Consider the following 26,900-nt stretch of genomic DNA (forward strand, 5'->3'; position numbering starts at 1 on the left):
TGATGCGATCTTAATAAATCTGTTGATACTGAATAATTATCTGTTAATACTGAAACAAACAAATAGAGGTTTGGTTCAGAATTCAACAAATTAGTCTGTGCATTTGGGATCTGTTTTCATTTCTAGTGCCTCATCTGAGGATATGGCAATAAAATAACATATTTGCCTTGTTGACTATATAACAGAGGGACTGCTACTATCAAGGCAGTCTTCTTAAAGATCACACTCACCTGAAGTTTTCTCCGAATATAACAAAGCCTTATCTCTGTAGTGTTTAGTACTCCTCAGGTGCTTGGAGCCAAATTTTAAGCAATTAGGTATCTGTATGAAATATCTTCACTTTCGATGAACCCTAGGATTGTTTGTGATAGTCAACTAGGCCTTCCCTACTTGATCTTAATAGATAATAATCCTGGATGTCACAGCAAGAAAAAAGAACCTAGACTATTCTGTTACAAGCTTTATAATTAATAAAAGAGTGGAGAAGAGTCAGTTGGGGAGTGTTACTGTTGCCAATCTTTTTGGATTATGTTCATTTTGAATCTTGGCTACTATTTGGGCCTTGAATTCACATTCAGAACATGCATGTTAATAAGAAGGTGATATAAACAGAGCAAGGTCATAAAAAAAGGCAAGTTGGGTAGTTCAGGAATCTTGTGAAATGAAGAAATGTACCAGCAGGATTATTAGGGAAGATTCATTCATAGCGTGCATGAATAAATGGTGTACCTACCATGAGCCACTCTCATTTTTGACTATTACTATGTGGTCCTTAGGTGGTGATCCAATTGCCTTTCAAGAAACATCCAGTGATGGCTCCCTCCCTCCCTCCCTGCCGCAATTCTCTTTGAATTACCACTATTGCAATGGCAGCAGCTAGGAAGTTGTTTTGCTTTACTCCAGAAATCAATCACAGATTTTGATTTAAAGCTACCAGGAATCTTTAAGATGACTTAGCCCCCCCCGTCCCCCTTTAGGGGTGAAGTAGACAAGGTCCAGAGGCACACAGTTGACTTCTTTAAGGTGGGCTTATTTGTTGGATATGCTCTTTCCAGTTGCTGGATTTGCACTAGTCAGTAGCATCTCTTCCATTTTTGATGAAGTTGTCAGATATCCAAGGAAAGAATGATGTTCGTCATCATGGCATTGAGGTACAGACAGAAAATATGATGAAAGTACATGTGATTACCAAAATATGAGTTCACCCTTTGGAAAATGCCTGAGCCATGTCAATCCATTAATAAATCAACTGGTTTAATGATTTGGCTGATGCTGCCTTGGCTCTTTTACAAAGTTAAAAAAAGAAGAAGAAGAAGAAGAAGACTTAAAATGTGTTTCATCTATTCAAAATTTCTTGCAAGTACAGTAATTCACATATGGGATTTGGATTGTGTGTTTCATTTAGTCTCCAGACAGTATCAAAGCACTGTGCCATTGATATTAGTCTAAGACAGGAACCCACACGAGAACCCATAATGTCAAAAATCACTAGACTATTCTCTAGAGCCATATATTTTTTTCCTCACTTCAAATTTAAGACACTTCATATTGAATGACATTTTGGAAAAGCATGATTTTCAAGCGAGTACAAGACAGGGTTTATATAAACAATAAATAATCATACATATTTCTGTCTAGGAAAGTTTGGTAAATAATATGTAAATTGCTAGAACCTACTGTGGGAGAATGTATATCAGCCCACGAAGCAATCTAGAATCCTTACCAGGAGTTTGTGCTCAGAGAAATTGTGGTATAAAATAAGAAGCTTTGGAATATCTGTCCCTACATTCTTTACTCAGACCTCTGTCACCATTGTTTTTTCTGTGCATTACCTGTTACTTTCCCCAACTTCCTTCCTTATTTAAGTTCCCAAAGTTTATTTCTTCACCAGGTCCACCTGGTTGCATCTTTTCACATACCTATCCATGTACTCTTCAATCACGCTTTTCCTTTGCTTATGCATCTAGTCTTTTGTCCATGGTCAAAGAGGAAGTACCTAGAATAACTGGGATAACAGATAGATATGTGAATGGTCTGGTAAAAGTGGAGCCATGGATTTATAAGAAAGTGAAAGACAAATGGAAAGCCTTGGCCATTTAGCATAAAGACAGACTTATGCTCTCCTACTTTCTGAGATACTCACATTTAGTGTTTTCAACACTTCTCCATCAAATAGTTATAATACTTAATGGGATATAAAGGCTCACTTTTTTTCCAAGTTTGGATCTACCACCTGCCTCTATTAGGCTAGTTCAGTTTACCTTGGCAGTCCTTTGAAAGGAGAATTGATTCAATGGAGCTTGTTTTTAATGGCATGTCCTCAACAAATCTATTTCTAATTTATTTTTCTTTGTCAATGTACACTATTTTTGGTACACAGTTAAATAAGCCTTTTGGCCCAATCACAGGCTTTGTGATATACTGTCAAAGAGGATTTTGAAATTTTTCCAAAAATTTTTGAAAAAGGTAAAGCAATGGGATTTTGAATATCTCAGAGGCAACTTGCGTATTACTTTCAGAGCTTTCCTTCAAGGGACTTCCATTGTTCTGCAGTTCTGAGTGAGATGTTTCATCTTTTCCCTGCAGTGGAAATAAGCAACAATAGGGTTGCTTTGTGAGATGGAAAATGATGGAGCCCTTTCCAAATGAGGAGGACGTGGAAAGTGCCAAAGAGCCAGAGGGCCAATGCAACAGAGAATGGATCTGACTTCCTCTAGCTCATAAAAGAACGTAATTCTTTGGAGTTTAGGCTCAGGTAGACCTGCTGAAGGAAGATAATCTTTGAATCCTGCAAGGGAGGGTTAGTGTTTTGTGAGGAGAAGCAAATGCCCCATCTCTCCCTGAGCTAAGTAACAATTATGTGATGTGTGGGTGACAGTGAGATGGAATGATGGATAATATGCCTTCTGTCAGCCTTGGGGATGGAAAAAGAAATTAATTCTCACCTGTGAAACACTGATCATTTTGATATCTGTCATGAAAGGGAAAAGTAATTATTAAGTACTGACCTAATACCAAGCACTGTACTATGAGCTTTATATATGCTTTATTTTGAATTCTCACAACCATTCTCGGATTCAGCTAAGATTTTCGTATCTCACTACTACTTATGAGAAAGTCAGGTGTCAGAGTTGGAGGTCATAATAAACAGAGTTAGAGGTAGACTCTAAATCAAGGTCTTTGATGTCTTTTCCGTTATGTTAGGCCTTGGTGCCAATTGTTACCATTAGATTACTAATTTCTGGTTGAAAAGCCAGGCCAACTTCTTGAATGTTCTCTCATAAAACTCTAAAGTCAAAGCTGCTGTCTGAAATCCTTGAGGACTCTTGAAATCAGGGGAATTGTCAAGACATTGGTATCAAAAAGTCAGAGGAAGATTTGCAAATTCCCAGGCACATAAACTAAATTGACTCATAGAGCCAAGTATGTGCTTCCAGCAGCCTGGCTGTTTGCTACCACGGAGATGGTACAAACAGCAAGCGGGTGCAGTGACTGCCAATTCGTTTGCATCTGGTTGTGTCATAGGAACCTAGCCTAAAGCATGTACCAACCAAAACTATCAGGAAAAGTGCCTACTTTTAAATCTAAACTATTTTCTTAATCTCTCAGCATGTGAACACTGAGACCTTTTCCCTCTATGTTCTCAGTGCCAATATTTTAAGATGAAAAACAAGACCATTTAGTAATGAAAGAGTGACTATACTGATGAAAATTTGTCCGAATTTAACTATGATTAATGAGGAACCTTTTCAAAACGTGAGAAGAAAAGGCCTTTTCTTATGAATACCCAATTCCAAGTCAAATTCTGTTTATGAATTTTTGGGTGTTTGAAAAACCTCCATTTAAAACCAGCATAACCATGTTCAGGCAAGCCTGAAGACATGTAATATCTTTACATAATCTCACTGAGAGAAATACCCAGCCCTTCCTTTTAATTAATAATATCATCTAAAGCAAAGATGGCATACATCCGGGTGAGCTACTACTTTTCATCCTTTGTCTAAATGGTTCATTGAGTCACCACCTAATGAGTTTGTGACATCATAGTTCATCACCATGGAAACAACTATGATGACACGTGTTGCCTTATGGTACTCTTAGTCATCAATCAATTCTCACTGATCTGCTAAGTCAAATTCACTTATATCTTCACAACTTAAAAAATGTCCTCTATGCTAATGATCATAATGACCAAAAATAATGATTGTTTTAAAAGTAACCAGAAATTAGTGAAATTGAAAACCGAGAAACAACCATTCACAATCCTACTTCTTTTATTTTCAGTGGTTAATCTTAATTATTACCCATATGTACATTTACTTTTCACATATTTATGAACATGGCAGAGTAAAATAGCCTTTAAAATGTAATTTAATAAGCAATTCTGTATCGTGCTCCTTGTTATTAGGACTTTTAGGTTCTGATTATGTTTTTGGGTTAAGATATATTAAGATTTTATTTATTAATTTTGAGAGACACAGAGAGAGAGGGGGGCAGAGACATAGGTAGAGGGAGAAGCAGGTACTCTGCGGGGAACCTGATGTGGGACTCGATCCCAGGACCCTGAATCACGACCTGAGCCAAAGGCAGACACCCAATCAATGAGCCACCCAGGAGTCCCAAGTTCTGATATGTTTTGAAAGCAACCTTTCATGTCCTAAGAAATAACATAGTTTGCCAAGTAGGTTTTGAGAAGTCAAAGTCTTCTTGTGAGAATAATCTTATTGTATCATGAGGAGGGACATACAAGTTATTTCATTGTATTTTTTCAGGTTTCATAGTTAAAAGCAAAGTTAAGACCTTGTTTCTCTTCTTCATTGTAAGGCAGTAGAGATAATAGAAAACAAGACTATCCTGCTTCCTGGAAGGATATTACCAAATAAAAATTTAGATGTAATCCAGTAAAATTTAAGTGCCTAAAGCAAATAAGCCACAAATTATGAATTTTGTATCCTTATCACTCAACATGGAGTATGTGCTCAACAAATGTTATTGGAAGTGAATTTATAGTGAAATGCTTGAGCAAGGAAAACAGCCCATTTACAATGGAGAATTCTGTTTTCATTATTATTGTGAAAGTTAAATTTGCATGACATTAATGGAGATAGATCTATGAATATGTAAAAATGATTTCACATTATCTCAGACAAGCTTTTCTATCAGGAGAATCTAGGTATCTGGTTGCCGAATAGGTATAAAAAGTTATTCATATGAAAATTAAAGGTGTTTGCCCTGTGAAAGACCCAATGAAGAGAATGAAGAGATCAGTTACATACTGGGGGGGGGGGGGGAAGTATTTGCAAACCACATATCTGATGGAGGACTGCTCTCAGAATATATAAAGAACTCTCAAAACAGAACAGTATTGAAAAACAAACCAATTAGCAAATAGGCAAAAGGCACTAAGATACTTCACAGAAGAGGATATACAGATGGCAAAAAGCCCATGAAAAGATGTTCAACCTTAGTAGCTACCAGGGAAATGCAAATTAAATCCAAAATGAGATATCACAGTACACCTACCATAATGACAAAAAATAAAAGAAGTGACACCACAAATTCTGGTGAAGATGCAGACAAACTGGATCATTCTGACACTGCTGAAAGGAGTATAAAATGGCACACCTGTGTTAGAAAAGATTCTGGCAGTTTCTTAAAAAAAATAACAACCAGAAAACTAAAACCTAAACTAAACATGCAGCTATCATATGACCCAGAGATTACACTCCTGGGCATTTATCCCAGACAATTGAAATGTATGTTCACACAAAAACCTCTACATGAATATTTATAAATATTCATGCTATAGCAACTAAATTTGTAACAGCTCCAATCTGGAAACAACTCAGATGTTTTTCAATGGGTAGATGATTAAACAGCCAACCTCTGAAATACTATACAGCAGGAAAAAGGAACAAACTATGGATGTCCACACAACCTGGATAAATATCTAAAGAATCGTTCTAAACCTCTCTAAAGAATTATACTGAATAGAAAGAGCCAATACCCAAAAGCTGCAGATCCTATGATTTCATTTATGAAGTATTTTTGAAACGACAAAATATTCATGGTTGCTAGGATTAAAGGTGGGAATAGCAAGAAGAGAAACCAGAGGCAGCTCTAAAAGGGTAACATGAGGGACTGTTGGAGGAACAGAAATGTTCTGTATCTTGACTGCACTGATGTTAATATCCTGATTGTGCTATTATACAGGAGTTTTGCAAGATGTTAACTTTGAGGGAAACTGGGTAAAAGGTACACCGGAGTTGTCTGTATTATTGTAACTGCATGTGAAGGCAAAAGTATCTCAAAATACAAGGTTTACTTTAATCTGGGATTTTTAAGAAAGATCTTATTTAAAAATATATCTGGTTACAGTTTGCACAAACAACATATCTATAAGTTAACTCTCAAAAGTGTCTATTGTATTTCCAGCCTGGGGTCTGTACATTTGGAAAATGTAGCTTATGAGGTGTAACAAAGATATCTAAAGAAATGTATTCTAATCAGATGTTTCCTGTTGAAAACATAGTACTCAAAACTATGACAAAAATAGGAAGAAGTAATGATGTTATAAAGGAGGATGTGGAGAGTGAAAATTTTGAATTTTAGTTTTAAAAATAATCTTCATTGATAGGAACTCCCAACCCAAAACTTCATGTTCACAATGCCATAGTAGGATATTTTACAAGCTAATTATCTTCCTTCTTCTCTCCCTAGTATCTGTCTTCGTGAAAACCAACCAGAATAAATGAAGGAAGAGTTCTGGTGCATATAAATATACTTGTGTAGGGTTCTCAAAAGTTTATTTGGCCATTCAACAAAGATTTCTTCAGAATTTACTATACAGCCAGGCACTGTGCCAGGCATGGGGAAGAGAAAGATAAATAGGACCTAGTCCTTCCTGTCAAGGAATTTCATGTTTAAAGGAAGGAGCGATGCTTTCCTAATAATAGATTTTTACAATACAAAGTAATAAGTCCAGTGACAAAACAAATCATTCAATGGAGCATGGAGCACACAGGAGTGATGCTGAGTTCAGATGAAGAGTTGGGGTGGGCTGGGGAAATGGAGGGCTGTCCCAAGATGAGTTGGGTCATGAACGATGAATAGGTATTAGCCAGGTTAAAGGCAAACAAACCAAAACAATCCAGGGGGAGTTCCAGAAAAGACCTGTAGCCTCAATTTGGATAAATTCCAAGTTTGAGTACACTGAAGGAGTAGGAGATGCCTGATACAGTTAAAAAATGGACCAAAAATCTCTCCCATTTATCTCCCCACATTCTTTGGCTGAGGAGGAGCATACCCATGAACACAGTTCCAAGCGTTTTTGCTACCTGCCTGGCTATGAAACATTAGGACAGAGTTGTGATGGAGATGTTGATGCTGAGTATGACATAAGACATCAGAAAACATTTTTAGGTGTATGCATGTGCACGCACATGGTTGCAATATTTGGTCATGAGGCCCAGGGCATTGTACCATTGACACTCCTATACAATGTTTTCCTGTACTCCTAAACACTATAGCCATGATTATGTCACTGAAATCTCCAACCAGAGAAAAGAAATATATATATATATATATTTTTTTTCATTTTATTTATTTATTCATGAGAGACACAAAGAGAGAGGCAGAGACACAGACAGAGGGAGAAGCAGACTCTTCACAGGGAGCCCAATGTGGGACTCGATCCCTAGACCCGGGATCACACCCTGAGGTGAAGGCAGTAGCTCAACTGCTGAGCCACCCGGGCATCCCGAGAAAAGAAATATGTTATACTTATTTAATGATCTATGATCATTCATACAGTTCCATTATGTATACCTTCTTAATTAAATGATGGCAGCCTAATCGACAATGGCTTTACATAAAAAAAAAGACCTTGGTACCACTCCACCCAAGACAGATGATCATCTTAGTGATCAAACTGATCCTGACTTTAGCAATGTAAGATGAAGTAGGAAAGGATAAATCTTAATCTAGAAATTCCTTTATAAATCATCATTTGAACAAAACCAAAAGTCACTTGATAACTATAAAGCCAACTTAAGCTTCCAATCTTTTTTTCAGAACAAATTATTTGTTGAAAACTTCAGAAATAACGATTGAAGAATAAAATGAAAAGTACACACACTTAGCGATAGTATGGAGAAAGCCAGGACTTATTCCAGAATTCAAAGGATGGGAAATGATAGATAAATAAACATTATAAAAAGCAATTCTCATTTTGGTTAATAAAAAGATTTTACTAATAAAAAATATTTTGCTTTAGAAGTAGTGGTATGAATCTATGAAAATAAATAACAGCTGGGTATTTATTATTATATTAGGATGTACTGAAATGGCCCCAAAGGCAACAAGAATCGTTAAAAAAGAAATACTCATATGTTCTATTGACTTCTAATTCTTTAGAACTTTTAAGTCATTTGATAGTATCTTATATTTTTCTTTAAAAAAATATTGCCTGATAGTGTTTTTGCTGAGGAAAGACCTTTTAATTTGCACGGCTAAATGTAAAATATAGACTATTAACTAGACACATTTATAGAACTAACAACCAAGTGGACAGCATGATTACAAATATAATAGCTCACCATATAACAGCAGGAGAGACCTATATGAAGTGTCTGGATTAGGCAAAATGCTCTCTGACTCTGTCAGGTAACAGAATTGCTTTGGCCATTAAACTGGGGCTTACCCAACAGTGACTCCATACAAAACCATCAACTCATCGGCTTGAGCTAATGCTGTACTTGTAAATTTTTATTTTCCTTCAGTTTGGCTAAAGGTTGCTTTTATTTTACTTTTTCTTTTTAAACATTTGATTTATTTATGAGAAATAGAGAGGCAGAGACATAGGGAGAGGGAGAAGCAGGCTCCCCATGGGGAGTCCAATGTGGGACTTGATCCTAGGGAGCCAAAGGCAGATGCTCAACCACTGAGCCACCCAGGCACCCCTAAAGTTTGCTTTTAAATACAAGTTTCACTGGTTGTTGGGAAGAAATCCCCATGGATCACTGTTGCGATGAATGGGTACCTTTGACCACCCAACCAATGAGACTCTGGGATGGCCATGATGACAGCTCCCAGAACCAGGCCTTGAGTGAATCTAGAAAGGGTCTGATTCAAGAGGCTGTTACTGAAATACCTGCCTCCCACCTTGCCTATCTGTCATCTTTCTTCATCCATGCCAATTTTAAACTATCAGGCAAAAATATAGGCATGGTGTCTCCAGAAGATCACTGCTAAGATTCCCCTAAGAAGGGTTGGTGCTTATTGGCAATACCCTCTAGCCTTATACCTTTATGGTTATTTTGTCAGGTTAAGTCCATATCACTTTGGAAGGCACAGGGTATCAGGAACTGACACTCTGGGCTAAGTTTCAATGGTAAAGAAGAAACCGAATAAGTAACAAGTCAAGGACTTTGGATCCCAGGAATGGGTCCTAATCTGGCCTTCTGGGGGCATAGAGTTGCAGAAGTTAGGGGACTCCAAACATTTTGATTTCTGCCTGTCACATTTTAATTCCATGACTTTGTGCATTTTACTTAACTTCTCTAAATCTCATATTTGTAAAATGGGTAAGCACCATCCCACCTACTTTTCAGAATCTTTGTTAGAATTGAGAGATAGCAGAGGTTTTAGCACCCCAGTGTAGTGCCTGACACAGGGTGGCTCCTCAAGGGCAGTTTTTTTAATGCATAAAAATGTGGAAAACATCTAGCTCAGTGCCTGAATCAAAGAAAGTTCTTAATAAATTAAACTTTGTTTTACTAATGAGAAAACTTCTGAAAACTGTGCCCAGCTATTGTGTATGAAAGGCCACAAATCTCTCAGCCCAAGGAAGGAAAGGCATCTGTGCTATAAGAAATTTTTCTCACTCTTGACCAAGCTTAGGGCACTTCATCGTCCTCCCACTGAGACTGAAAATTTGCACCATTGGAAAGAGAAGTGAATTCTAACATCTATTTAGAATTGCAGAGGTGAGAATTGTTCCTTTTTGTTGCCAGGAATCGAAACAATACAGTTTACAAGACAGAACATTTTCCTCTTATCTGCTACACACATTTAACATTTTCTATTTTGGTTCATTATTAATCTATAATTATTCTCTTTTGTGGAGTTGTGAAATCATAGCAGGAGGTTACATTGCTCAAAGAATGAATTCTTTCCTGAACAAGGAAAATTGGAAAAAATATAAGCCCCAAAGGGACAAATACCTTCCCATTTCCTGAGGCACACTGAGAAGTCTACAATTAGCTCAGTTTCTAATAGTTTCCACAGCTCTGCTACTGGACATATCTCATTTTTCCACCATGAGCGTGGTAAGAATTGCCTAAATCTAGAATATCTCTCCTACCCTTTCGGGCCCTTATCACCTATTTCCTAATTGCAGGAGGGTGAAGAGTGAGTTGGAACTTCCTTTAGAGACTTGCATTTCTCTTTCATTCTGACATCTTCCTGATGTCTCTTCACTTGTTCCTTCCATTTGATGCCACGCTGCCTGGTCCTCAAATAAAGATGACAGAAAACAAGGTCCTGGTATGTCTTCACTCCCCAGCATATGGCTGTCCAAGTTGATATGTTCTGAGTGCAGACAGCACATATCGTATGCTCAGATGTCCTCTATGGCCTCACTTCCTGGCATCCATTCAGGAATAAAGGCAATGTTGTAGACCATGACTACAAATATAACAAGTATTTCCCCTGAAATACAGTCATTCCACTCTTACCACTTCCTTTTGACCTAAGTTGATATATTAAATTTAATTATTGTGTAACTAACCACCACTTAAAGGACCTCTTCCCCCTTAATGGGATTTGCCAAGAATATCTAGGACCAGCCCTGGAAGGACAGACTTTGTTGTGGTATTAAAGATAGTGTGATATAGTAGAAAACACACAGACTCATGTCAGGAAAAACTGAATCCAAATCCTTCATCTGCTTTTTGACTATGTAACCTTCTTTTTATTAAAAAAAAAAAAAATTCCTTTTAACTTTTAACTTCACTGGGTGTGGAGCCCAACTTGGGGCTTGAAATCACAACCCTGAGATCAATACCTGAGCTGAGATCGAGAGTCAGATGTTTAACAGACTGAGCCACCCAAGTGCCCCTTGACTATATAATCTTGAGCAAAGTATATAATCTCTCTTAGGCTCTGTTTCCTTATTTGTAAAATGAGGAGAATGGCACCTACCTAATAGGGTTATTTAGAGGATTAGAGAGTTAATGATTTACAGTGATCTTAGAACCTCTTTAGTGCATAATTAGCTCTCAATTAATATTATTTATTGTTATTTCTGCCCTTTCATCCTCAAATTTTCTACCACTATCTTCTAGTAAAGATAGGCCCAGAGCTCCTCAATGGTGAGAGTGTATCTCAGGGAACAGGTGTATCTCAAGGAACCCACCATCCCCACACACATCCAGCCAAAATATATTCCCTTTGAGGACAATTTCACAATTATAAATTCACTACTTTAATCTGGATTTGGCTACTTAGCTTCTTTTAAAACACAAATGTTCCTGGGAAGGGCAACATACTAAGCCAATAAAAAGTAACATCTATCATTTGTGAAGTAACACATTCTACTTAATTGTGCCATCTCTTATCTTAGCCTGTTACAATCCTATAAGGTAAACCTTATCTGACAAAGTCCAGACATTTAGGGTTATGGGGATAATCAGAGCAAATTTGGATAAGAAGTCACCTTGTCAAGTTTCTTTTTTTTTTTAATAAAAGAAATGATGGAATATAAACAATCTAAGATATTTGTAGACAGGCTAAGAATAAACAAAATAAGCATTGACTGGGGTATTATGGTAATATCCTTTCCAAGGCAGGCTCTGACCTTGGGAACAGTATTTCTGAGGAACTCTGAGAATATTAACTGTCCAATGAGGTCTTGTCTCTTGAATACTTGTAAGGCGTATGACAGTTGTGGTAAGTCACCAATAAGTCACCAGCGATGTAAAAGGATATAAAAAGTATTGAGTGGAAGGTGATCTGGGGGGTGAGTGTTCCTGGGAATCCTAAGAATAAATGTCTGTCCAGGACATGTGGATTCTTGTTTGTTGGCAAGAGTGGAGTAGGACAGAACCCTAGTGAAAGACCAGAGCTTTACCCCAGGGCTCAGATGTCTATTTGCTAATTAGAGCACGTACCACCTCTCATAATCATTGTGCAGTTGTGTTTCCTAAGTGACTTTTTGTATCACACAGTTAGCTGGAGACAGAATAGAAGCAATGAGAGCATAGGCTCTAGAATCGGAAAGATCTAGCCTTACATGACAACTCTATTATGACTGTTAAGTTGTTCTGTGACCATGGGCAAGTTATTTGATTTCTTTGAAACCCACATCCATTACATGTGTGTTACACAATATTCACTGTGCAAGGTCATGAGAAAATTAAGTCAGGTAATAGAGTCGAGAAGATGCAGTTGATGCTCAATGAATGCTAGTTATTTTTATCATGGAGGCATCTCTAAACCGTGAGCTCCTGGAGGTCAGGGACCATGCCTTACTCATTTTTATATCCCTGATGCCTACTGTAAAGTTAGGCTCAATAAATGAATGTTGACTGATGTTTAAATGAACAAACCTTGAGAAAAAGTGCTTCTCATGTGCCCCAAAAAAGTTGCAGCGTAACACAAGAAACGATCAGATGGTGCATGTCTACAAGAGCACATGGTGCACTGAATAAGGAGAATGCCACTTTTAGTTAATGCCTCTGTAGCTGCTTTGCCATTTACTCATCATTTACACGAAATGAAAAGCCACAGGCCCTATTTTCAGCGACGAACATATGCAAGTTGTCAGATGCTGGAAAAAAAAAGGACTTGGGTTCTAGGGAGACAGTTGAGTCCTGAGTTTAAGGGGGAAGGCTCCCACAGCAGACACTCCATACATCCATTTCTCATCCCACTCAGTGCATCAGAGCTCACACCACTTGCCCAAGCTCCGTACATGTGTTCGAAAACAGTTTGCCAGGTTTGCTCTAGAAGAGAGCAGAACGTATCATTCACCCATTCACTGCTTACTCATCGACGTGTGAGTAGATTTCTCTACTTCCTGGACATGATGAAGCAAAGGGGATGTAACAGAAATAATTCTATATTCCAGAAATTGTGAATTCTTAAGGGGTTCTTGAAGAAGGTAAGGCTCTCATCACTTGAAAGGGAATTCCTGTGGACTGAGAATCTGGCCTCAGGTGATTTTTTGTGGTTCACTGAATGAATCAAGATTAGGTTGCAAAATCCACCAACAATAATAGTAGCACTGTCCTAAGGCTGAGACACAATGATTTGAAAATGCAAATTACAATAGTGTAGTCAACGGGACTATGTGACTTCACTCTACGACTGCTTTGCCCATTTGAACCTATAGTGCATTCAGTTTCTATACACACGTGTCACTCTCTGATTTAACCATTTAGGCCTGCAAGAAAAAGGTTAGGAAAAGCAAAAATTATGCACATACACTATATAGATACATATTTTAAAATGATAACTTTAATGAATTTACACTTATTCTTTAAAAGTGTACACGGTATCCATAAAGAACAATGATAGGACACAGAATCCTGGATATGCAGCTGTAGCAAAGGAGTAGATGGATGGTTAAGCAGGTAACAGATGTATGTCCGGGGTCTGAGAAGGGATAGCCACACTGTTTGCAAGAACTTCTTGTATTGCCAGTTTATGATATTGCCCATGTATGTGTATCAAAGAAACAAAAAGAGAGAGAAAGGGAAAAAATGATTAAAATGAAGTTCTTATTTTCTTCTGTTACAAAACAAAGCATTATTTCCGCCTGGATTATTAACTGTGTACCTTGAAACCAAATCGTGTTCTAACAATATCCCTGTAATTAGAAACATACGTATCTGCATATGTTACTGCCAAAGTACGTAGGTATTTTACTGGTGTTAGTCATCAGCATATGGCAGGGGAAGCACTGCCAGTGGGCAGAAGGCTTCACAGTATTTGGGCCAAAGTGGTAAAAGGAGGCCGTGACTCCGTACGACAAGGTGGAGATATGGTCCTAGGAAATGAGAGTCTCAAACACTTACCTTTACATTTTAGTCCACTTCGTCAAGCCTGAAGCCATTGTTGCTTCTGGCCAATCCCCCTGGTTGGGTCCCATCATTCTACAAAACAAACAAAAGAGAAACTCTAGATAAATATCCTTATATATCCCTAATCTATTCATACTATAAAACATACAGCTTGTTACTTTCTCTCGAAAAATAAAAATACCACGTTTCATTCCACCCTCAGATCACTAAGGTCCAGCATTACTATGCTGATCTGCATATACCCTGATGTTGATGCAGCCAATGCTTATTTACAAAAACCTTAACACATCGGAAGGAACAAATCAGCTTCCGCATATAATACTAATCTATGCTTTCCAATAGAGGACAAAATACGACTAAGTCCTATCCCAAGAACAAAACAAAAACAAAAAACTTACCTGGAATGAGAGTGTCTGTAGAAATTTCTCTAAGTCTTGAACCAACTGCCCCAAATATAAGGCAGATCCAACATAAAGACATCTTCAGGTGAGGTCAGGGGTCCAGAACAACCCATTACTGTTGCTGAAATAAAAGCTGGGTCTCCATCAGGGAGGGATGAAATTATCAGGAATTACCAGGGTGCTGTCACAAGCACAGATTCTGCAGACTTGCTGAGTAATGACACCTCAGCTCCTCGTACCTAGTTTTAATATCTTGCTGGAGGAAACCAGCAGCTGACAGAACAGGAGGGAGCTCTGGTCCTTTTGGTGAAGGGTGTACTCTTTTCTCACACTCTTTTCTCACACAAGTGTGAAACCCTTAAGCAGGAAAATCCTTAGCTTTATGGGTGATAATAGTCCTAGAATGGGTCATCATTTAAGCCTATTAAGCCAACCTGCTATTAAGGTTGAACTCCATTAATAAGGTCAGACCACAACATGCCAACAATGGGAACCCCTGCTTTAGAAGTAGTGAAGCTGATTTCTACAAACACTGTTTCCAGGCTGGTTTTAAAAGGGATCTGTAAGAAGAAGATGAAGAAAAAACCTCACTCAAATAAAGCAATGACACCTGGGTTTGATGGAGAGGTGGATTTCATTACCACTCATCCATACCTGCTTCCCTCCCTAGGGGTGGAATTATATTTTCTCCAAGGCACTGAAGTCAGATTTGGATTGAGTTGTTCTGCTGCTGAAATGGACATGGGAATGGAAGTGACTTGTATGATATCCAGACAGAAGCTTAAGTCATAGCTTGTTCTATGACCGAGGTCTACTTCTGTCTTTGCCTGTGTCATAATGGACACCAATATTAAGAGAGACTCCACCATCGCTGTGGGTCCCCTATAAGTAGGTAATGACATGGAACAGAACCATTTGCTAATACTCACTGAGCATGTAGTGTAGTTGAAAAATAAATCTTGGTTGTTGTAAACTGCCAAGACTTTGGAGTAGTTTGTTACCACAGAACAATCTAGCCTATTCCAGCTGAAATGGTTAACAACTTGGAAGAAAACAATTCCGTGGTTGAAATGTCTCTGTTCATATTATATTTATAAGCTACTCGACATAAGTAATTAAACATTTGGCAATTTCCTGACGGTGAGCATCTTCCCGCAACAGATAACTGAAAGAGAGCATATCTGAACTCACACATTAGAACTATCTTATAATTGGTTGATAAATTGTGATTTGCCTCATCATGTGATTTGAAGCTGAAGTGCTCGTTTTTTCTTTATTGCTGAAGGAGCTATCAAATTGAAGGTAGTCAAATGAATGGAACACAGGTCTACCGATAGGCTGTTACCCATTAACCCCAAAATGCACACACAAGAAAATCTAGTCACGTATGTAATGAAATCTAAAAAAATGGCAAGACAAGGTTGTTGGTGCTAAGCAGGCTTTGGCTTTTTGCCTCCCATACAGCTCCACTGCCATGGAGTGGCACTTCCCCTAGGCCACTGGGAAGGCAGTTTTAGAGGCTCTATGACTTTACATCTGTAAAGATTTTCTTGAGTTTGTAAGAAAAGGCTTTGAGTGGCTATGATCCCAGGGAAAATAATCAGGGCAACAGAAAACCAGAAAGATCACTAGGCAGAGGGGGAAAAGCCATCATATTTAAGGCCATTTCCAAAGAAATAGATATATTTAATTATTTCCTTGTGGTTTTTCAAGGAAAACGATATATCGGAAAGTGGTGTGATAGGAAAAAGTAACAAACTCACCTCACAATTGTTTTTCTAGTTTTTCTTCAGGCTTAAAGAGTTAAAGTTACACCAGATGTGGAAGGACAACAGATGGGTGCATTCTGATGACTTATAATGTTGGATAATAAAATGACCTAAGACTCTATTTAGAGAAATAGAACAGCCACACTTGGGCTGTTTACAGACTTAGAAATATCATGATAAGCAAATGTAGGCAGTTCAAAGGAACGATGAAAAAAAAAAGGACAAGTGGATAAATAATGATCTGATGTTGTTGCGAAAATGTAGTATAACTCCTGCATTGTTAATATAAACACAGATGACCTCTGCATTTGCTCAACTTTCGTCTTCAAGACAGGAAACAGCAACTGATCTTTATCGGGAAAGTAGAATCTTCCACTTGCTTCTGCTGTGCTGACATGATGGTTATGTCAGGGCAGAGCGATGTCGCTATCTCTTCCAAGCACATGCTGACAAGCCCGATAGGTGCTTGAAAGAGAAGCTTATCCCGGGCATGGGCTTTGTGCGTCGCCGAGACAGCATGGCCAGTGTCACAGGGTGGATCAAGAGTGTGCACGTGTGGAGTATGGGGTTGAGGGTGGGATGGTGATCAGAGCGAGAAGGGCCCTGTGACCACATTTTCCATGTCCATATTCACCAATTCATCCTTTTCACAAACTTAAACATCCTCTACGGTAATGTTTACCACTTAACAAACAAACACACCAAAGAGCAATTGTTTCGTGCATGAGGATAGCTGGTGAGTCCTATATTCTGGACATACTATGAGCTAAAGCACAAAGAATTGTTTATGAATTACGCAATATTTTACGTCAGGAAAGTTTCAAACATCTGGACTATTTTTTTCCCTCTAGTTCTGATAAAAATGGATTTAGGTCTTTTTCTTTTTTTTCCTTTAACAGTGTGCACATACTCACGCACACATCCATCATCGATACAACACATGAGACATCCGTGTTCATGGCAACCTATGGCGTCTGGTGAACATTCTCTCCTATTTCTGCTCTGGCTATCCGTTGAGTTGTTATTTTCTCCCTAAATGAAGTCACCTAAATTGACCTTGTATTTCTTGCTTCACGGTCCATTCGGTTTGGGCTGCAAAACAGATCCTCTCAATACGGAATAAATTCTTATTGCTCTTACTTATTAAATTTTTCTCACCTACCATAACACTTGCAGAAAATACCTTTATTTTATGTTTCTCCATAGCCATTATATAGAGTCATAATCCTGTTTCCTTAAAGTCATGGTGGGATGATTTTCCTTAGGCTTTGCCCATGGTAACCTGGCCAGAGAAACTGTTTCTTATGAAAGGGTCTTCAATTCCATCTTCTAGCTCCCAATCCTTCTGTGTATGCATCCACACAAGAATAATGGTATCAGGCTCATTCTCCCCCTTATTCCAAATAAATAGTTTCACATACATATTTCCTTAAGCCTTCAGCCTCTCTGTTATGTGCTCTTAAGTGGTTTAAACTTTACATGCTGGTACCAGCCACTACCTCTTCAATTGGAAACAATGCTACTATTATCTAAGCTAAGGATTGACAAAATCTTTCTGTAAAAAGTCAGATAGTACATATTTACAGCTTTGTGGGCAATATGGTCTCTGTGTGTCTGCCACAATTAAACAACTCTGCCAATGTAGCATGGAAGCAGTCAGAGATGTAATAACTGAATGTATTCCAATAAAACTTTATTTACAAAAAACAGATTGAGGGGGATGGTTTTGGTCAGTGGCCTGTAGTTTGTTGATTTCTGGTCTAAAACAAACAGACACCCATAGCCATATTTATAATTTGTAAATAAGATTCTTATCCTGGTGACATCACACTCACTGATGGCCTTCACATTTCCCCACAGACTTATTTAGGAAACATAAAAAATTAGGCAACATGGTATCTTTGAAAGTTGCTAAGAGGGTAGAGCCTAAAAGCTCTCTTCACAAGGGAAAAAAAATTTTTTTTTTCTTGTGTCTACATGAGATGATGGATGTTAATTAAATTTACTGTGTTAATCATTTTGCAATTATATAGGTCAAGACATTGTGCTATACACCTTAAATGTATACAGTCATTTGCATCTCAATAAAATGGAGAATAAATCAATATGAAGATAGAACTACTATTCTCTAAGCAGGACCCCATCATAGTTATTTAGAAAACTGACATTCCAACCTCTTCTTGCCCAATGAATATTGGCAACTGATACAAATACCACTCCAAAAAAGATGCATTTAGATATTTTCTTTTACTCTTCTCTCAGTTCAGATAGTATAACCCCATTTAATGTCTTTCACACTCAGCAGTACCTGTCTAGCCAACGTGAGTTACAGAAATGCTCCTGATATACAGTAAATCATAGAAACATAAAGCCATAGAGGGCTTCAATTATAATGATAGCTACTTTTTTGGGGGGAAATTTACAAACAAGCATTTATTTATTTATTATTTTATTTATTTACTTATGAGAGAAACAGAGAGAGGGGCAGAGACATAGGCAGAGGGAGAAGCAGGCTCCCCACAGGGAGCCCGATTACAGACTTGATCCCAGCACCCCAGGATTCCAACCTGAGCCAAAGGCAGATGCTCAACCACTGAGCCACCCAGGCATCTCATAAACAAGCTTTTAATATCCAATTCTGATTCATTGTCCAAACAAAGACAAGTCACCTACTGAAACTTCAGAAGACCTTAGTAAGTAATAAGAGTCTAATCTAAATCTATAAAAACTGTACCAAGGTGTAACTATATTTTCTCCTGAGTTCAATTAAATTATGGGACAATTTAGGAAAAAATATATTTCTTTGATTCAAAATCACTTGTAAATACCCCTCTGTAAAGAGTCCGATGGCTTTCCTATATATTTTGGGCAATTTATCTGATGGGATTCCTAACACAAAATTCCATCAGATGATACTCATCTTTTAACGAGCATCTGCAATATAATGCCAGGAATAATCATATATTACCTCGCTTACCTTCACTGCATCCTACAGATGAGGAAACCAATGCCCAAATATATTGAATCACTTAAAATTCTAACACTAGTAAGAGACAGATCTGGGACTTCAACCAAGTCTCCTGACTCATTCTAACATGCTCTTTGCACCAAAGTGAAAAGGGGAGGTAAAAGACCTCATCTTAATCTTTGTTTATCAGATTTTCCTGATTCTTCACCGATATATTGAAGATCAGTGCTTTTGATTTAATTGAATCTGAAAAAGAGTGCCTTTAATTAACATTCAATATGAGGATACTTTGAGAAGTATACTGAGTTCAAGGCTGGGTGTGGCACCTGCTAAATGCTAGTAATGATCCAGCACCTTCTGGCTGGCCTGGGGGTTCTAGACTCTAGAGGCCCAGGGCAAGTGCTTTTCAGTGTGTCCTAGTCACACTGGTCCTTCATTATAAAGTTAGTGTAATGTATTGTATATGTCACAAATGGGGAAATATGAGGAAAACAAAAGACACAGAAGCTTAAGGAATAGCCTAGAGAAGACAGTGCTCACTCTTAGTCACAGAAAAGAATTTGAGAAACAGAGACGAGGACATATGGATGTATTGCCCAGATCCAGCTAACCAAGTCAGCTGTCTATACTAGGTTTGGTGTTTCATGGTTATCTAAAAAGAGGGCATAGGAACTGGGCAGAAGATATAAACTTCTAGAATTCCAAATATCAGGTCTCCAAATATTGGCTCATGATGATTTTCACTTTCCTCATTATTATACTACCTGAAAGGAATGTGAGGAAAGTGTGTTATGGTAGGGTTCAAGACCAATTAGTTGACTATCAGTTAAAAAACTATAGATAAATGAGCTTTCTGGAAGAGTAAAACTCACAACAAACCCATCATGGGTGTCTTCATGGAAAACTGAATCTAAAGCAAATATCTGAAAATGATATTTTAAAAAAGAAAGATGAAAAATTGCCAGTATGTACATGTGCGTTTGTGTGTGTTGCAGGCAGAGGAGGGGTAAGTCCTGACTTTTGTATCAGGATAATGCTGACCCTATACCTCTGACTTCTTTGAATCTTTGCCCAAACATGTGTTTGCTCTCATGTAGACCAAGCCTTATAAATCTTGGCATAATCCATCAGCACAAGGAGAGATATGTTGCCTAGTGTGTGGCTGTGTCATAAAGATGAAATTGCTTCTGATGAAGTGTGAGGTCTCTTCAACGACCTGTCCTGGAGACAATAACCTTTAAAACACATCGAAATTAAAACTGTAAAAATATTACTGCTGAAGACAAGGGGATCAATACATCCTAGTGACTCAAATGCCACAGACCACGCCATCAACAATCTTCAGTTATAGAGTTTGTTCCTTTTGAGCATGGTCTTTCTTTCATGGATAGGCAGCTCACAACTTGTACTGGGTCACTGGGGGCACCTCCAAAGGGCTTCCCAGACAACCTAGCACACTGGGAGTGTAAACGAGAGAGTTAATTTAAACCACGTAAATGTTTGGCTTCTTTTTGAAAACTATGGAAAGTCTCATCATATCATAGTTGGTTATTACGCAGATTCAAACAGTGTGCTATGAGTTAAACCAGGTCCCCTGACACGCAACAACTGCATTCAGTTATGGTCTGATAGGCATGCCTAGAATGTAATGGAAAAATCGTTAGACATTCCATTCCCCTATCAGTTTGGTGAAGATCAAAAACACTGACAATACCCAGTGTGGGCAAGGCTGGGGAGGAGCAGGCATGCTGTTACAGTGTAGGCAGAAAGGAATCTGGTATGACCCTTCTGGTGGGTAGATGGGCACCATGTTTCAAGATACAAAATCTCCACATCTTCTGATTCAACCATTCCACTTCCAGGGATTTATCACAGAGAGAAAATTGGCCCAAATCTCAAAGATGCAAGCATGACATTCATCAGAGTACTGTTTATGAAAGCAAACACTTGTTAACGCCCTCAGTGTCCATCAACAGGAGAAGTGTTACATGGCTTCACCAACAGCATTTACCATCCATGGCCGATAAGCACAATACTGGTATTTGTATTAATCAACAGGAGGAACCATCCATCAGTGATGTGGCTATTTGTGAGGATAGGATAGGAAAGGAGCAAGGAACAAGCTATAAAACAGCATATTTACCGTGTATGCATAGAATGCACATAGGATGCAAACAACAAGCTGCTTCTGAGTAAGGAAGTTTGCATTAACGCTTCACTTTTCTCCATCTCCTCTTCATGATGTCATTTTCCATGTCTCTGCATTAATCTTTGTTACCAGCAAAAATTAAGACAACACACAACCAAATTAGGTGTTTTTTCTCTCTTCTAGTACCTACGTGATAAAGATGTCCCGCTGCGTATGTTCAGTGATTTGCATTTTCCCAAGGAAAGCACCATCACAAAGCACAGGCATACAGGAAGAAGGAAAGCTTCGGGTCTGTGGCCTGTACTGCATTAGCTACTCTAAAGATAGAGGAATCAATAACTAGGCTCTAATAGCTTGTTAATCATCACACTGAACTTAAGTTTCGCTTTTATAAAATAATCTTGGAACGGTAATAGCCCTGCTGCTTCACATTGCTTTTCTTTCCGAGGGCTTTATTAACATGACCTCACTCATCATGCGGTATGCCTGTGAGCTCTAGCTGCCGGCAATTACCTTCCAGTTTAAAGATAGAAGCTCCAGGCTGAGAGATGGGTAAGACTTTGGCCAGAACCTGCAAATGCTATGACAGAAGTGGACAAGTAAAAATCTTTATTTTTCTGCCTTTGGCCACTGTTCTATGGTCGATGTTTTCCATTTGTTGATCCACTGACCAGGGGGTCAATTTCTGAGCCACTGGTCCTTTCTATCTTACTCCTTAAAAATAGTCATTTTGATTCCTTTCTTCTCCTTCGATTTTGGGGTCCACAGTAAAGGATTTAGAGAGGTCTGATGTGGTTTGGGAAAAACTGGTGCACTGTATAGAATATATTAAAAAAAGAGGCATCAGGGTGGCTCAGTGGTTGAGCATCTGCCTTCAGCTCAGGTCGTGATCCTAGGGTCCTGGGATGGAGTCTCACATTGGGGGAGCCTGCTTCTCCCTCTGCCTATGTCTCTGCGTCTCTCTTTGTGCGTCTCATTAATAAATAAATAAAATATTTTAAGAAAGCCCTTATGTGGGTTAAAACCTGACAAACTCCTACATCCCAGTAATCCCATTTTTAGGTAGGGGTCAGAAAAAGGAGAGACCAATATAGTATGGTCACTTATCAATCAGAATTGGAGGCAGAAATTAAAGGATGGAAGGCACACCTAGGGAGCTTTGTGACTTTGAGGCCATGGCTGGAGACATCCAAAAGTCCTTCTCAGCAAATCTAGGCAAGCCACCAGAGAAAGGCCAGTAGCAGAAATTGTACTGGATCTTCAAGCAGAAATATGAAAAAGGAAGTTTTTGGACTTTTTCCTTCTCTTAAGACATCAAAATAAAATAAGAGAATAGTAACCTCAAGCAACCTCTTTCTCCCAGGGAAAATGGACTGACAACTTCCATTAAACACAAGAGAACACGACCCACTGACAGGGAGCCAGATCGTCGTTGCCTCTGTCTGATGAGTGTTTGGTGCTGAATGTTCTCTGCATGTACCCTGTTAGATGGACCTAAACACAGCATGAACAGTGACATGGACTGTAGGCTCTGACCCTTATAAGAAGATCACCTTCCTGAGGCAAGACTTAGCAGAATCAGGCCCCTGGGGTTCTCTGATGCCACTGACAGACTGTGTGAACTGTCCTTGCAGGGCTTTCATGTTTCTATCTGTTTATCAGGACTAATAAAATGGAAGGATTTTATTAATTCAGCATTAACCAGGTATGAAGAGACGATAAGGATTTACTCCATAGATTTTCTAGACTGTGGAGAGAGATAATCAGTGTTCAGTTTACATATACGTAAAAGAATAGATGCTTGTGTTATGATAAAGTATTTTAGCCAAGCTTTATGCTGTAGTTATTCCAACCTGGTATTTACCTTGGCACACAATAGTATTGGAATTGGCATTTTAAAGAATGATTTCAATTTTCCAAAAGACAAATGTGACCTGTATGAAAATAAGCATCTTAACTATTACCACAGAAGACACATAGTTTCATAGTCATACACAGAATGACCTAGACACCTGATTCTTTGTCCCATTCATCTTTCCTCTAGATCCATTATCTTTCCTGCCTACAGGTACTTAAGGAATACTCTCAAATACTTGGGTATTTAAATACTTGGTCTAACAGAACCAACTAACTGGGAGTCTAGTTGTATTTTATTTGAATGCAGCTCAGTGACCCTAGATTCCTCCTGAAATCGAGCAGTGATGTAGAAAACACATCATATTAGCCATTGTTTCAGTGACTGTTTTAGAGAACACACTCACCATACAGAAATCATTAGCTTGTCTATTATACAAATGGGGAACTCAGTTCCAGCATTCTCTGCAGAACAGTATGTAGGTATTAACAAGGTCAAATACCAGAAGACCTCACACATTTATTCTCCCCAGAGATGAAATGGAACTGCAAATGAAAGCTGACCTTTATCATCCTTACCTTTGCTTTTCCAAGGTAAATGCTTAAATTCCACTGTTTATTTGTATATTCCCACCTTAGAATTCTGATCCTTAATAAAAGCTCTAAGAAATTCATCTGTCAGGTGCTGAAACATATTCTCAAATAACACAACCACATAATGTCCCACAGCTATTTCTGTGTTGAGAAGGATGTAATAACATTTCAGGGAAAAAAAGTACATCAAATGTACACATTAATTGTAACATGTGTTCGTGTTCATAAATGTTGAAATATGGATAGAATCAAGGAAATCTAGTGCTTGACAGAGCTCATCAAATTTCAACATGAATGATATAAAAACATTTCATCTTCAAATATCTCTATTTCTCAACTGAACTGAAATGCTGCCTTTCAAGAACAGTTTTAGATAACAGGAAAGCTGTTTCTTAACATGTAAATTACTGACAAATCAATAGTTTTACATTCAACACATTTCTACCTGAGCAAAAACTATTTGTATGTATTTGTATTTCCAACTGATGATGTTACATTTGGGGGAACTTTACTTAAAAAGATATCCTACAGACTTATCCTTTTAATAAGTCCAAAACTACCCCATCCAGTAGTCATAGGTGGCTACGACAACTTGAAATGTAACTAGTCTAAACTCAGATATGCTGTGTCAAATGTATTAGATTTCAAAGACTTAATGCAAAGAAAGAATGTAAATTTTCATAATGAAATGACAATATTTTGGATATACTGGGTTAAGCAGAATTATTATTAAAATTAATTCTGCTTGTTTCACTTACCTTTTTAAATTTGGCTATTATTTTTTGTAATTTACGTATGTGACTCATTGTATTTTCATTGGACAGCTCCAGACTAGAAGAATTCGATTAGCATTTAACTACTTTGCAGATGAACATACTTCTCATTAGAATCTAAAAACTGCAATATGGTTGAACTTTATAAACAAAGATTGCTCTTGTTTTTAAATCCTTCCAAAACATTTAGTATGAGGCTCTTAACTTTGAGAAATGGTGCATATATCTCATTTTCCTGCGCATTCTTTACTGGCTTTGGTTAACATGAAACAACGACTAGGATTTATCTAAGAGCTGTTATTATAGTTTTTCAAGATAAGTACAATAGAGTTGATTTGGAAAAGGTGCATAGGAACACATACCAATGACTAATAATAAATACTGTGGCGAATATACTTCCCTAATCGTGAAAGGGAAATATAAACATGATTACAATGATAAAGAGAAATTATCCTAAGAGGAAGAGCATTGGAACAACTTCTTCACAAAATATTTTAGCCAAAAATTTACTCTTGAGGTCAAGGATGTATAGCTTCTTCCATTTCCTTTCTTGTGACTAGAATAGATCTTGAGAATATCCTAACAAGTTCTTCTCTAAAAGATCAAAAAAGCAAGTTCAGTTAAAAGGGATAACATTCATATATCAGATGGAGAGATGTGTGAAAGGGTGGATCAATGAAATGTTCTATGTAATCATTGGCTAAGAAAACAATTTGATGAAATCTCCTGTAGATCTATACGTATGCTAATGATGTTATAGTTGCTATGACACCAGACAGGTTTTCTTCCAGCTCTTACCCTCAATGTACATTTCCTTCTAGAATATTCTCCAGAAAACTGAGAGATACTTCCTTCATGATATAACAGAAGGCCATCTATTTAGCTGCTCCCTGTTACTCACCCATACTTGCTGTAGTATCCTAATATTTATTACATTGGGGAGCGTTCACACTTCCTCTGCCAATTACCCAACAGCATTCTTGATCAACACTCTCACGCTGTTTAGTTACCTGAGAGTGACTAATCACAGAGCAGCTGATACTAGTGCTGTTTCTCCCATCCTCATTTACATGTTGAGTAGAAGGCGCACCCTGACAGATTAAGCTGCTCAAGATGGTGTTTTTCTAGTAATTCTAATGGTGTTTCTGCATCCTGTCATACTGCCTTACTACCAAGTAAGCCAAGAAGGCCTTTCCTTTTTCACCTTAATGGAGGCAGAGGTTCATTTGCATGACTTAAAACCTCACACCAGAATATTCATATTCAGAATCATCTGGCAGGCTTGTTAAACCACAGACGGCTGGGTCCCCACCCCAGAATTTCTGATTCAAGAGGTCTGGGGTAAGGCCAATGGATTTGCATTTCTAACAAGTTCCTAGGTTATGTTGCTGCTGGGGTTAGAAGACTCCATTTGAGAACCACTGTTTTAGATACACATTCTCTTATCACTCCCAGATATGCCTTCAGAATATGGTCACAGGTAGGGGAAAGGAAAGAAGGAAGGCAGGAAAGAAGGAAGGAAGGAAGGAAGGAAAGGAAAGAAGGAAAGGAAAGGAAAGGAAAGGAAAGGAAAGGAAAGGAAAGGAAAGGAAAGGAAAGGGAGAGGGAGGTGGCTGAGAAGGAGGGGAAAAAAGACGGAAGGAAGAGAGGAAAAATTATTCAAGTGTTACTAGAGTCTGGTACACATTTAACACTAAAGTCAAACACACTTAATGTTACTGAACTCAGTACTCACGACAACACAAAGATAGGTGCCATTATACACTTTTCCAGATGATGGATATGAGGCTTAAAATGGATAAATAACTATCCAAAAGATTTCATAATTGGTATTATATACCAATACCAGCAGTCATGATGTGAGCCCAAGTAGGCTGATTCCAGAGCCCTTGCCATAATGCTATGTTGATAGCTTAGCAACTTATAAGCATGTCTAGAAGATGTATCGTCATCCCAATCCCTGCCCCATTAGAGAGCACAGTGCAGACTGCTGCAGGGCTGAGTATATGGCAACCTGCAGAAACTGAAACCATACTGAGTTTTGTGTACAAAGGACCTGTTTAGAATTTCCCTGTTAACTTGCACTTGGCCAGCCAGAGTTTTCACTAGGGTGAGCAATTTTAATGGATCATATGAAAAACATGGACTGTGATGTGGGGATTGAGTTGAATAAGGATGAAGGTTGGGGATGGGAAAATATGAAGAAAATTAAAAGGAAAAAAACGTGGAGAAGATTGAAGTAAACGTGGAAACAGGTATATATGTAAGGGAAAAGATTAGAGAATTTGCAGTTATTTCTGCAAACTTT

At 38.2% G+C, this 26,900-nt stretch overlaps 1 protein-coding gene and 1 long non-coding RNA gene across 8 annotated transcripts in view; both read right to left on the minus strand.

The window, feature by feature from the left end:
* Positions 1-26,900, minus strand: part of NRG1 (neuregulin 1) — a 1,144,545-nt gene that overhangs the window by 302,379 nt on the left and 815,266 nt on the right. The window lies entirely within an intron of this gene.
* On the minus strand, positions 13,519-15,511 carry LOC106559846. Its single transcript, XR_005371500.1, has 3 exons — positions 14,483-15,511; positions 14,079-14,156; positions 13,519-13,691 (listed from the first exon to the last, which is right to left on the minus strand). It is a non-coding gene; the product is annotated as an uncharacterized LOC106559846 (long non-coding RNA).

The sequence above is a fragment of the Canis lupus genome, chromosome 16, assembly GCF_011100685.1.
Source record: "Canis lupus familiaris isolate Mischka breed German Shepherd chromosome 16, alternate assembly UU_Cfam_GSD_1.0, whole genome shotgun sequence".
In the NCBI taxonomy this organism is placed as follows: Eukaryota; Metazoa; Chordata; class Mammalia; order Carnivora; family Canidae; genus Canis; species Canis lupus.